Here is an 11,669-nt window from a genome sequence, read left to right as displayed (position 1 = left end):
GGCCAAGTAAGATTGTCTTCCAAGATAAGGTCTTTAACAGTGGGTCCATAAGGGCCTTGGTTGAAGTCCTGGGCATGGGAGTGAGGGCTGCCAGAACCTTCCCCGCTTGTCTCCCTTACTCCAACTCCCCAAGGAGCCTCATCCTCATCTGACTGGGTGTGCTCTCGGTGCAATGAGCTCCTGGCTCTTCGGGAACGACTTCATTTCCTTGAGGCCAAGGTGGCAGACCTGGAAAAGCTGAGAGAGGCAGAGAGGTGTGTGGAGGAGGCCTTCAGGGACGTTATAGCTGTGTCCCACTCCAGCGATGATAGCTCTCCTGCTATCATGGAGAACGATGGTCTGGGGGAAGGAGAGCATCCAGCTGAGGAAGAGGGAAACGATCCCTTAGAAGGGACCCATTCCTTGGGGGATGAGCAGCTATCCTCTCGTGCCGAAGATATGTCTCCAGGGGGTGGAGGGATCCTTGTAGTGGGTGATTCGATCATTAGGAACATAGACAGTGGGGTGTGTGATGGGCGTGTAGACTGCAAGGTGTTTTGCCTGCCTGGTGCGAAGGTTGCGGATATCGCCCGTCGTTTAGATAGTTTGGTAGACAGTGCTGGGGAGGAGTCAGTGGTCGTGGTGCACGTTGGCACCAACGACATGGGGAAATGCAGCCGTGAGGTCCTGGAAGCAAAATTTAGGTTGCTAGGTAGGATGCTGAAAGCCAGGACCTCCAAGGTGGCTTTCTCTGAAATGCTACCGGTTCCACGCGCAGGACCAGCCAGACAGGCCCAGCTTCGCAGTCTCAATGCGTGGATGAGACGATGGTGTCGGGTGGAAGGGTTTGGATTTGTAAGGCACTGGGGAACATTTTGGGACAAGCCGGGCCTGTACAAAAGGGACGGGCTCCACTTGAACCAGAATGGAACCAGACTGCTGGCACTTAAAATTAAAAAGGTAGCAGCCACTTCCGGGAAGGGTGACTTAGCCTGTGCCTGCTTTTGAGACGGGCTCCTGCCTCAAAAGAAGCTTATTCAGATATATCAGTCAGATTTTTTTTTTTTTTGACTGATTAAACTTCTCCCGGGTAGGGAGAAACGAAGAGATTAACCTCAAAGCCTATTTTTGTTGGGACGACCAGATCTCATTAATTTATGGGACGAGGTCCAGCCGACGAAGGTGGGACGGATTTTCAACAACAAGCTCTATCTGATAAAGCGAACGTTCATCTTATCTTCTAAGAGAGAACGCACTAACAGGCAAGCACCCTTCTTTCTATATTTTTCTTTTACTTGACTTAAATTGTTGCTGTTTAAAAGAGATTTGCCAGATTGATCGGTTTTTGACATCTCACTGGGGAGCCATAACTTCTCTCTGCTACTCACTAATTAATAGCTTATCTCTGTTTTTGTTGCAAAAAGCTGTCCTGGATTTGCATTCTAAAGATATACACAGAAGAGGGATTTCTATTCCAGATTTTTATTTTGAAGAATATTATATTGTCTGAGACTACTCTCTTTTTGGTCTATTTTATTTTGACGAATCTGTTTCCTGACGACCGCCATTAATTGTTTCGATCCTGGGAACTGCATTTTGTTTACTTAAGCATGGAGAGATAAGGCTGTCTGCTCTGTTTATACTGTGATGTCACCAAGTTTGGAGTATTAACCCAATTGTTGCTGAAATAAGAAGTGGTTTTCCTATATTTTTCTTTTAAAATGGCAATTAAGAAAGTGGCTGAGAATCTGGAAATAACTATGTTTCAGAAAATAATGGATGAGATTGAGATAACGAAACAAAACCTGCGACAGGGTTGTAAGGAGCTGAAAATTGAATTGAGTAAAATGAAGCAGGAGATTAAAGATATAGGGGTCCCTGTGAGAGAGGTGACCCTGGAAGGGGTCCCTGTGAGAGAGGAGACCCCGGAGATTGGAACAAACGTGGAACAGGAAAAAGATTTGGAGTCTATGGACTTTAGAAACAAAATCTATTGTTTGGAGACACAGGAGATTAAAGACATAGGGGTCCTTGTGAGAGAGGAGACCCTGGAGACTGGAACAGGGGTCCCTGTGAGAGAGGAGACCCTGGAGACTGGAACAGGGGTCCCTGTGAGAGAGGAGATCCCGGAGATTGGAACAAACGTGGAACAGGAACAAGATTTGGAGTCTATGGACTTTAGAAATAAAATCTATTGTTTGGAACTCAATGTTATCTCTGAAGAAATTAATGAAGATTCTAGAGATAAAGTTATCAATGGCATGGATAATCTTCTGGACTGGATTGATGTGATGGAGCCCAATATAGAGAAAATCTATGGAATTAACTGCAGCCATGTGACAATGGAAAAACTTTCAAGAGATGACCCAGTGTATTTTGAAAAAAAGAACAGAGATGATTTTACAGCAGTATTTCAGCAACCTATTCAGAATGGATGGCAAGAAAATATTTGGGATAGAGGTAATTCCCATCAGACTCTTATTATATGACTATGGCTTTGACAGCAAGATTATTATGGAATACTGATAATGGAAGATTGGATACTGAAATTACTGGACTTAACAAGACTACTGAAGATGGAAGATGGAAAATGGAACTAATAGGGATAATAGAACAATGGCTACTGAAATTACTGAACCTAACAGATTCTGATGTGATGGATTAATTGAAATGTTTATTTTGACTATGGTTATGACAATAAGATTATCATAATTAGTAATGAGATGGATTAATCGATATGCTTATCTGGAAAAAAAAATTGATAGATATATTTCTTAAAGAATTGAAACCTCTCTTTGACTTTTTGTGGAAAGAATAAAGTAATGTTTATGAGATTTGATGATTAAGTAAGATAACTACTGGAGGAAAGTGATTTTATAATATGACTTAAGAGACAGGATTGTTATATATTATAGACTTATAACTGATTTGATCTTTGACAAATGGGAAGTCAATATTTTACTCTTTATTTTTTATTTTTGTTTTTTTTTTCTTTTTTTTTTTTTGTTTAACTATTTTTGATTTTGTTTTTTGTCTTTGAATGTTTTATGATTTCGTCTTGTATGTTTTATGAAAATCTGAATAAAAATTATTGAAAAAAAAAAAATTAAAAAGGTAGCAGAGCAGCTTTTAAACTGACTGAGGGGGGAAACCCGACAGGAGCTGAGAAAGGTCCGGTTCGGAATAAACCTCCCCCCTGGGATAAAAACCAAAGAAATGATGAAATTTTAAAAGGGGTAGGCCTAGAAGTAGGCATTGTGAGAGCAGGGGCACAGGATATAAATTCAGAACAGCAAAATTACCACAGGCCTAACCACAAGTGCCAAAGACACTTGAAGAGAGACACTGCTTACAAGTGCCTGTACGCTAATGCTAGGAGCCTGCGAACCAAGATGGGAGAACTGGAGTGCTTGGTCTTAGAGGAGACCATTGATATAGTGAGCATAACGGAGACCTGGTGGAATGGAGAAAACCAGTGGGATACGGTTATCCCTGGATATAAACTATATCGGAAGGACAGGGAAGGACGTATTGGTGGCGGAGTCGCTCTATACGTGAAAGAAGGCATTGAATCCAGCAAGCTCGAAACCCCAAAAGAGGCAGACTCCTCCACAGAATCGTTGTGGGTGGTGATACCATGCCCCAGGAGGGACTTAATACTGGGAACGATCTATTGTCCCCCTGATCAAAATGCTCAGGGAGACCTTGAGATGAGATATGAAATTGAGGAAGCATCCAAACTAGGAAATGTGGTAGTAATGGGTGACTTCAACTACCCGGACATAGACTGGCTGCATATGTGTTCCAGTCATGACAAAGAAGCAAAGTTTCTAGATATTCTAAATGACTATTCCCTAGACCAGTTGGTCATGGAACCGACCAGAGGGACGGCAACCCTGGACTTAATCCTCAGTGGGGACCGGGACCTGGTGCAAGATGTAAGTGTTGTTGAACCGATTGGGAGCAGTGACCACAGTGCTATTAAATTAAACATACATGTAAATGGCCAATTGCCTAGAAAATCCAACACGGTCACATTTGACTTCAAAAGAGGAAACTTCACAAAAATGAGGGGATTGGTAAAAAGAAAGCTGAAAAACAAAGTCCAGAGGGTCACATCACTCGAAAATGCTTGGAAGTTGTTTAAAAACACTATATTAGAAGCTCAACTGGAGTGCATACCGCAGATCAGAAAAGGTACCGCCAGGGCCAAGAAGATGCCAGCATGGTTAACAAGCAAAGTCAAAGAAGCTCTTAGAGGCAAAAAGTCTTCCTTCAGAAAATGGAAGTCTTGTCCGAATGAAGAAAATAAAAAAGAACACAAACTCTAGCAAAAGAAATGCAAGAAGACAATAAGGGATGCTAAAAAAGAATTTGAGGAGCACATTGCTAAGAACATAAAAACCAACCACAAAAAATTCTATAAATACATTCAAAGCAGGAGACCATCTAGGGAGGGAATTGGACCCTTGGATGATAAGGGAGTCAAAGGTGTACTAAAGAACGATAAGGAGATTGCAGAGAAGCTAAATGAATTCTTTGCATCTGTCTTCACAGTGGAAGATATAGGGCAGATCCCTGAACCTGAACTAACATTTGCAGGAAGGGATTCTGAGGAACTGAGACAAATAGTGGTAACGAGAGAGGAAGTTCTAGGCTTAATGGACAATATAAAAACTGACAAATCACCGGGCCCGGATGGCATCCACCCGAGAGTTCTCAAAGAACTCAAATGTGAAATTGCTGATCTGCTAACTAAAATATGTAACTTGTCCCTCGGGTCCTCCTCCGTGCCTGAGGACTGGAAAGTGGCAAATGTAACGCCAATCTTCAAAAAGGGATCCAGAAGGGATCCCGGAAATTACAGGCCAGTTAGCTTAACTTCTGTCCCTGGAAAACTGGTAGAAAGTATTATTAAAGCTAGATTAACTAAGCACATAGAAGAACAAGCCTTGCTGAAGCAGAGCCAGCATGGCTTCTGCAAGGGAAAGTCCTGTCTCAGTAACCTATTAGAATTCTTTGAGAGTGTCAACAAGCATATAGATAGAGGTGATCCAGTGGACATAGTGTACTTAGACTTTCAAAAAGCGTTTGACAAGGTACCTCACCAAAGACTTCTGAGGAAGCTTAGTAGTCATGGAATAAGAGGAGAGGTCCTCTTGTGGATAAGGAATTGGTTAAGAAGCAGAAAGCAGAGAGTAGGAATAAATGGACAGTTCTCCCAATGGAGGGCTGTAGAAAGTGGAGTCCCTCAAGGATCGGTATTGGGACCTGTACTTTTCAACTTGTTCATTAATGACCTAGAATTAGGAGTGAGCAGTGAAGTGGCCAAGTTTGCTGATGACACTAAATTGTTCAGGGTTGTTAAAACAAAAAGGGATTGTGAAGAGCTCCAAAAAGATATCTCCAAACTGAGTGAATGGGCGGAAAAATGTCAAATGCAATTCAATATAAACAAGTGTAAAATTATGCATATTGGAGCAAAAAATCTTAATTTCACATATACGCTCATGGGGTCTGAACTGGCGGTGACCGACCAGGAGAGAGACCTCGGGGTTGTAGTGGACAGCACGATGAAAATGTCGACCCAGTGTGCGGCAGCTGTGAAAAAGGCAAATTCCATGCTAGCGATAATTAGGAAAGGTATTGAAAATAAAACAGCCGATATCATAATGCCGTTGTATAAATCTATGGTGCGGCCGCATTTGGAATACTGTGTACAGTTCTGGTCGACTCATCTCAAAAAGGATATTATAGAGTTGGAAAAGGTTCAGAAGAGGGCAACCAGAATGATCAAGGGGATGGAGCGACTCCCTTATGAGGAAAGGTTGCAACATTTGGGGCTTTTTAGTTTGGAGAAAAGGTGGGTCAGAGGAGACATGATAGAAGTGTATAAAATTATGCATGGCATTGAGAAAGTGGATAGAGAAAAGTTCTTCTCCCTCTCTCATAAGACTAGAACTCGTGGACATTCAAAGAAGCTGAATGTTGGAAGATTCAGGACAGACAAAAGGAAGTACTTCTTTACTCAGCGCATAGTTAAACTATGGAATTTGCTCCCACAAGATGCAGTAATGGCCACCAGCTTGGACGGCTTTAAAAGAAGATTAGACAAATTCATGGAGGATAGGGCTATCAATGGCTACTAGCCTTGATGGCTGTGCTGTGCCACCCTAGTCAGAGGCAGCATGCTTCTGAAAACCAGTTGCCGGAAGCCTCAGGAGGGGAGAGTGTTCTTGCACTCGGGTCCTGCTTGCGGGCTTCCCCCAGGCACCTGGTTGGCCACTGTGAGAACAGGATGCTGGACTAGATGGGCCACTGGCCTGATCCAGCAGGCTCTTCTTATGTTCTTATGACTCCCTGATCTAACTCTCCCTTCGCCTGGGACACAACACGCAGAGTGCTTCTCTCAGTGAGTGAGCATAATAGTGGCTGAGGTAGGTGCATTTTCTTCCATTGATGGGAGTGGTTGATGCAGACACCGTTTTGTGGCTCTGTGTCCTTTCCCAGTCTTTTGGGAATCTGGGGATCATGGCTCATCCAAGAGAGGGAAGCCTCCCCCCATTGCAGATGCCCATGGATGTAGGGGGAACATCCGAAGGAGGAAGTCTGCTGGTGCCCACTGGGACTGGCAGGGTAGAAGGCAATGAGACTAACTGTCACTGGAGCCAGGGCCAATAGCAGGCAGAGCCAACTAAGCTCAACGCTAACAGCACACTTGGACTCTCAAGCAATAAGGCATGTGGCCCGCAGAAGGTTGCCTGGAAGGGAACGTGGCCCTCAGCCTGAAAATGTCTCCCCATCCCAGCTTATTGTGATGTGCAAATGCAGAATTCCAAACCTGCTTCAGAGGATGCAAGCTGCAAGATGAGAATCAGTAACCTGAGTGCAAGATGCTGGCTGACAGGATATCAATAGAGCAGGCCAACTTGGTGGTGGAGAGGAAGAGCAGAGCTCCTGATTGGCTGCAACAACTCCACGCTCTGGTTCTGAGTGTTCAGCAAAGAACTCAGCAAATTCATGTGGAATCCAGGAGGCTGAGAAATTTTGAGTGGGGAAGTGTGAAGAAATTCGTGTCAGTATTTATTTATTAATAATTTGTATTATGTATGTATTATGGTTTTATTGTGCATTTCTTATAATACTTGTTGTAGTTTTATTTTTCACCTAGAGATCTTTTTACATATTAAGCAGTATAGAAATAGTCTAAATAAATAAATAAACTAACCCTGTGGAATTCCCTCCCCTTAAATATTAGACAGGCGCCATCTGTGTTATCTTTTTGGCGCCTACTGAAGACTTTCCTCTTTCAACAAGCCTTTTAAGTAGAGACCTTATCCCAGTCTGTGTCTATGTCAGAATTGCTTTTTAATATGCTTTTAATATGTTTTTAAAAATATGTTTTTAAAGCTTTTTAAAAAATGTTTTTAAAGATGTTTTGTTTTAATATAGTTTGAAGCCTGTTTTTATGGTGTTTTAAATTATTTTTAGTGCTTTTGTTTGCCGCCCTGGGCTCCTACTGGGAGGAAGGGCAGGATATAAATATAATGAATAAATAAATAATAAATAATAAACTAATCCTTGTTTTGTCCCCTTCCCATCCTCCTCCCCACTGAGTCCTACAAGGGACAACACTGAGATTGAGGAGGAGGAAGCTGCCACAGTCAGTGCCACCCCACTGGATTGGTTGCAAGTAAGAAGGCCGGCAGGTGGGGGCTGGTTGAGGGGAGAGTGAGGGTGATGGGGCAGTGTTCCATTTGTCCCAATGGATAAGCCTCCACTGCAAGGAGGAATTGTGGCCTTTGTTCGGGATACTTGAATACCCATTCCCTATTTCTCCTGCTCGGTTTTAGGCCCTTGGTGCCCACTTTGGAGCATTTTCTCGTGAGCATTCTGCGTTAGCATGAGGAAATGTGCATTAACATGGATTAAAAGAACAACAGCCGCCAGCCAGCTATCTATTCTGTGTCTCTCGGGGGTTTTAATGTCAAGGATTCCATTTTGGATTCTTGAATGTTTGGCATCTGGAATCCTACAAAAGCTGTAGCTTTGACGGAACTGAAGCCCAGTATTGCTGCTGAGGTGCTGCTAAGTAGCTAGGTCAATGGACCCTGTAGTAACTTTAATTATTGCTACGTTTATTGAGAACATATACTTTGGATCAGCAAACAAGGGCAGTAGGTCACTTGTCCTGTCCTGGTAAACTGACTAATTTTTTTTTCTGGCAGAGGGCTGAGGATTGATTAATCCATTCTCTCTCTTCTTGGCACAGCTGGAATCGCAGCTTGGATCATTCTGCTTCTCATCCAGGTTTCAGCTGGCTTGTCTCTCATCAGAGCCATATATCCTTCTGTATTATTATTATTATTATTAGTAGTAGTAGTAGTATTGGCTATGGTCATGCTATCCTGAACACGTCTGATCATGGAAGCTAAGCAGGGTCAGGCAAGGTTAATACTTGGATGGGAGACCGCCTGGGAATACCAGGTGCCATAGACTTAGAGGTAAGGAAGGCAATGGTAAACCACCTCTGAATACCTCTTACCATTAAAAAAAAACCCTATGAATATAGCCAAAAAAGATTGATAGGGTTGCCATAAGTCATAATCGACTTGAAGGCATATAACATTTATTTATTTATTTATTTATTATAGTAAAGGGTTGGATGGGGGCCAATAAACGAATGTTGAATCATGACAAGACAGAGATGCTCGTATTGCTCCATGGTGAAGCATCAGCTTGCATGCAGCTTCAATCCCAGGCATCTGAATAATATCTGCAGTGTTAGGCTAATGGTAGAAGCGCAGGAGGTCAACCAGCAGAAAAAAAGAAAAGAAAAAAAGGAGATGGAAGCAACTCTATTCTCCAATAACAATTGTGGTGCAGGGAAGAAATGATTTTAAAAAGCAACAAGCATCCTTTGGGCAACATACCTCTGAATACCAATTTGCTGGGAAACGCCAGGGGGTGATGGCGGCTGCACTCTCTCCTGTTTCTTTTGGGCTTCCTATTGGGGCAACTGGTTGGGGATGGCCGATAACTGAGTGCCAGAGCATCTGCCTTGCACGCAGAAGGTCCCTGGTTCAATCCCCGACATCTCCAGGTAGGGCTGCAAAAGGCCCCTTCCCTGCCTGAAACCCTGCAGACCCACAGAGGTGCATCAGGCACTTTCATTGTAGAACTTTCATCATATGCTGAAGACGCACCTCTTTACTCTGACCTTTGGCACCTGATATATATTATAATCCACCCTATTCTTCTGATTTTTTTAAAGCTGGTTTTAAAATTGTATTTTGATTTTGTAACCTGCTCTGGTACCCTATCAGTAGTGTAGTGGCAAATTTAGAAGTGCAGGGTCCCTTTATGACAGTTACAGCCATGCCCTCTCATAGCTACACCCCCTTCTAAGATTATACAACCTTCTATGAGCATGAAAGGGGGGGATTAGCTACTGAGAAGAGCCTTCTCAGTGGCTGACTCACCTCCTTTCACTGATTGGCTCCAATCAGCAGGAAAGGACAAGGAAGCATGTTAGAAGACTCTTCTCAGTGACCAACACACTCCCTTTTCCTGCTTATTGGCTTATAGGATGCTGGAGACAAAGGGACCCTGCTGTCAAAAAAGTAAGGAATCTAAGAGCCCCTGAGACCCTGGATGACTACACCCCTGTACTCTATGGAATAATAATTCCTCTGAATATCAAAAATGAATTATATGTGTCGAAGCTCTGCCTTCCATTTTGTCCGATGACCTTGAATTCTAGTGTTATGAGAGATGGAGACCTCCGCACTCCATCCAGGCTTTTCATGCCGTACATAATTTTTATAAAACTTGATTACAGTAGATAAATTCAGAATCAAATCTGGAATTAAAAAAAAGGAGGGGGACTCATCCCTTTGTTTCCTGAGCCAATCTGATCACCAGAGTGGAATTTCTGAAGAGAGAGATGGAAGCAAGTGCTTGCTTGAAATGCCACACTCTCACCTGTTGAGGGTGGATTGGCAAGCTGTCATTATTCTGCATGGATGGGAAGGCACTCTGTACATGCTCAGAGATACACTTGTATTTTTACTTTATTAGAACATGTGTCCCAGGAGAACTAATCACGGAAAAGGGGTTCTATAGGTAAGCCATGGATCAAATTAAGCAGCAAGAGAATCTGGTACAGAGCTCTCTTCCTCACCTCCTTTAAAGAAAATTGTATTAGCGACAGCATTTTTCCAAAGGGTTTTGAGCATATTTGGCTTATAATGTCTGCAGCCAGTTGACGAAGATGCGATTGAACAATCAAGGAGATGTTCATAACCCAAGGCTATACACTTATTGATTTTTCCTGTGGAAAATAAAAGTCAATATAGGCTTTATTACAACCTCTTCAGTCCCTCTCCTCACTCTGTTGAGAAGGTGGTAAAATCACACTGACAGTCGTGTTGTTCACCCTTGTGTTGCTATTGATTATTTTCTGTTTATCTTCTTGGATTCGTGGTCAGTTACCTGCAGCTCATCTGATCTATCTATTGCTTGCCTGGACACTGCATGGCCCAAATGGCTTGCACAGAAAGCATTGCAATGGATGCTTTCCTCTCAAATGGCAGCTCATTTCTAAGGAGGTCACACACGAATACACTGGCCCAACCCATCTCTGAAATGGGGTTGCAATTTGCCACTTTCCTGTCGGCTTAAAGCCAACAGCAAAAGGCCATCGGGTGAACAGAGAATAAAAAGTGCTTGTATTAGTATACTGCTGGAAAAATACATTGAGAACCAGTATGGGGTATAGCAGTTAGAGTGTCAGGCTTGGACCGGGAAAACCTGGGTTCAAATCTCCACTCAGTCATGAAGCTCACCAGGTGAGTTTGAGCCAGCCATTTTTTCACAGTCCAGCCTAACTCATAAAAGTGTTGTGAGAATCCCTTGTGTTGCCCTGATCTTCTTTAAGGAAGAACGAGAAAAGAATGCAATAAAGAAATAATTGGTTGCAAAATCTGTAGCAGTAAACCTCAGTGTGTACACCCCCGATGGATTTTACAAGCCTGGTCTCTAAGGCATTAATAATAAGAAGGTGCCAGGTTCACTCCACTGCGCCTTCATGTAGGACTTGGAATGCCCACTGCCTGAAACGCTGGTGAGCCACTGCCATTCACCGTGGACAAGACTGAGCTAGATGGATCAATAGTCTGACTCAATAGTATAAAGCAGCTTCCTGTGTTCCTATGATGATAAAAATTGTAGTCCACTGACATTTGGAAGACTCCCGGTTTGCTGTCCTGACCGAGCAGATTTCACTCCTGCAAATGAGGGGACAATGAAAAAAAAGACCTTTCATTTTGTGTATTTGTTAGTAGCACGTAATATAATGCTTTCTACAAAAGCACTAAAAATACAACAATAACATTCAATAAAAACTGGACAAAAATAAAACAAAACTGTATATATCACGAACACAACTGAGCAGTGTACAGAACAGAGTATAAAAAAATTAAGCATCAGAGTCCAGGAGAGCTTGAATACACATAAAAGTTTTAAAGAAATGTTTAAAGGGGGCTACTGTCTCCATCTCACAAATTACTGGAGAGAGGGTATTCCAGAGGGTGAGTGCTGTCACTACCAAAGTCTCCGCTGCAGCTTTTGCCTCTAAAGCTCACCTACCCAACTCTTATGGCCCGTCTGTATGACTGTATAATCTGCAA

The sequence above is a fragment of the Rhineura floridana genome, chromosome 8, assembly GCF_030035675.1.
Source record: "Rhineura floridana isolate rRhiFlo1 chromosome 8, rRhiFlo1.hap2, whole genome shotgun sequence".
Lineage (NCBI taxonomy): Eukaryota > Metazoa > Chordata > Lepidosauria > Squamata > Rhineuridae > Rhineura > Rhineura floridana.
The sequence above is the reverse complement of the archived record's forward strand: the minus strand, read 5'-3'. Positions refer to the sequence as shown.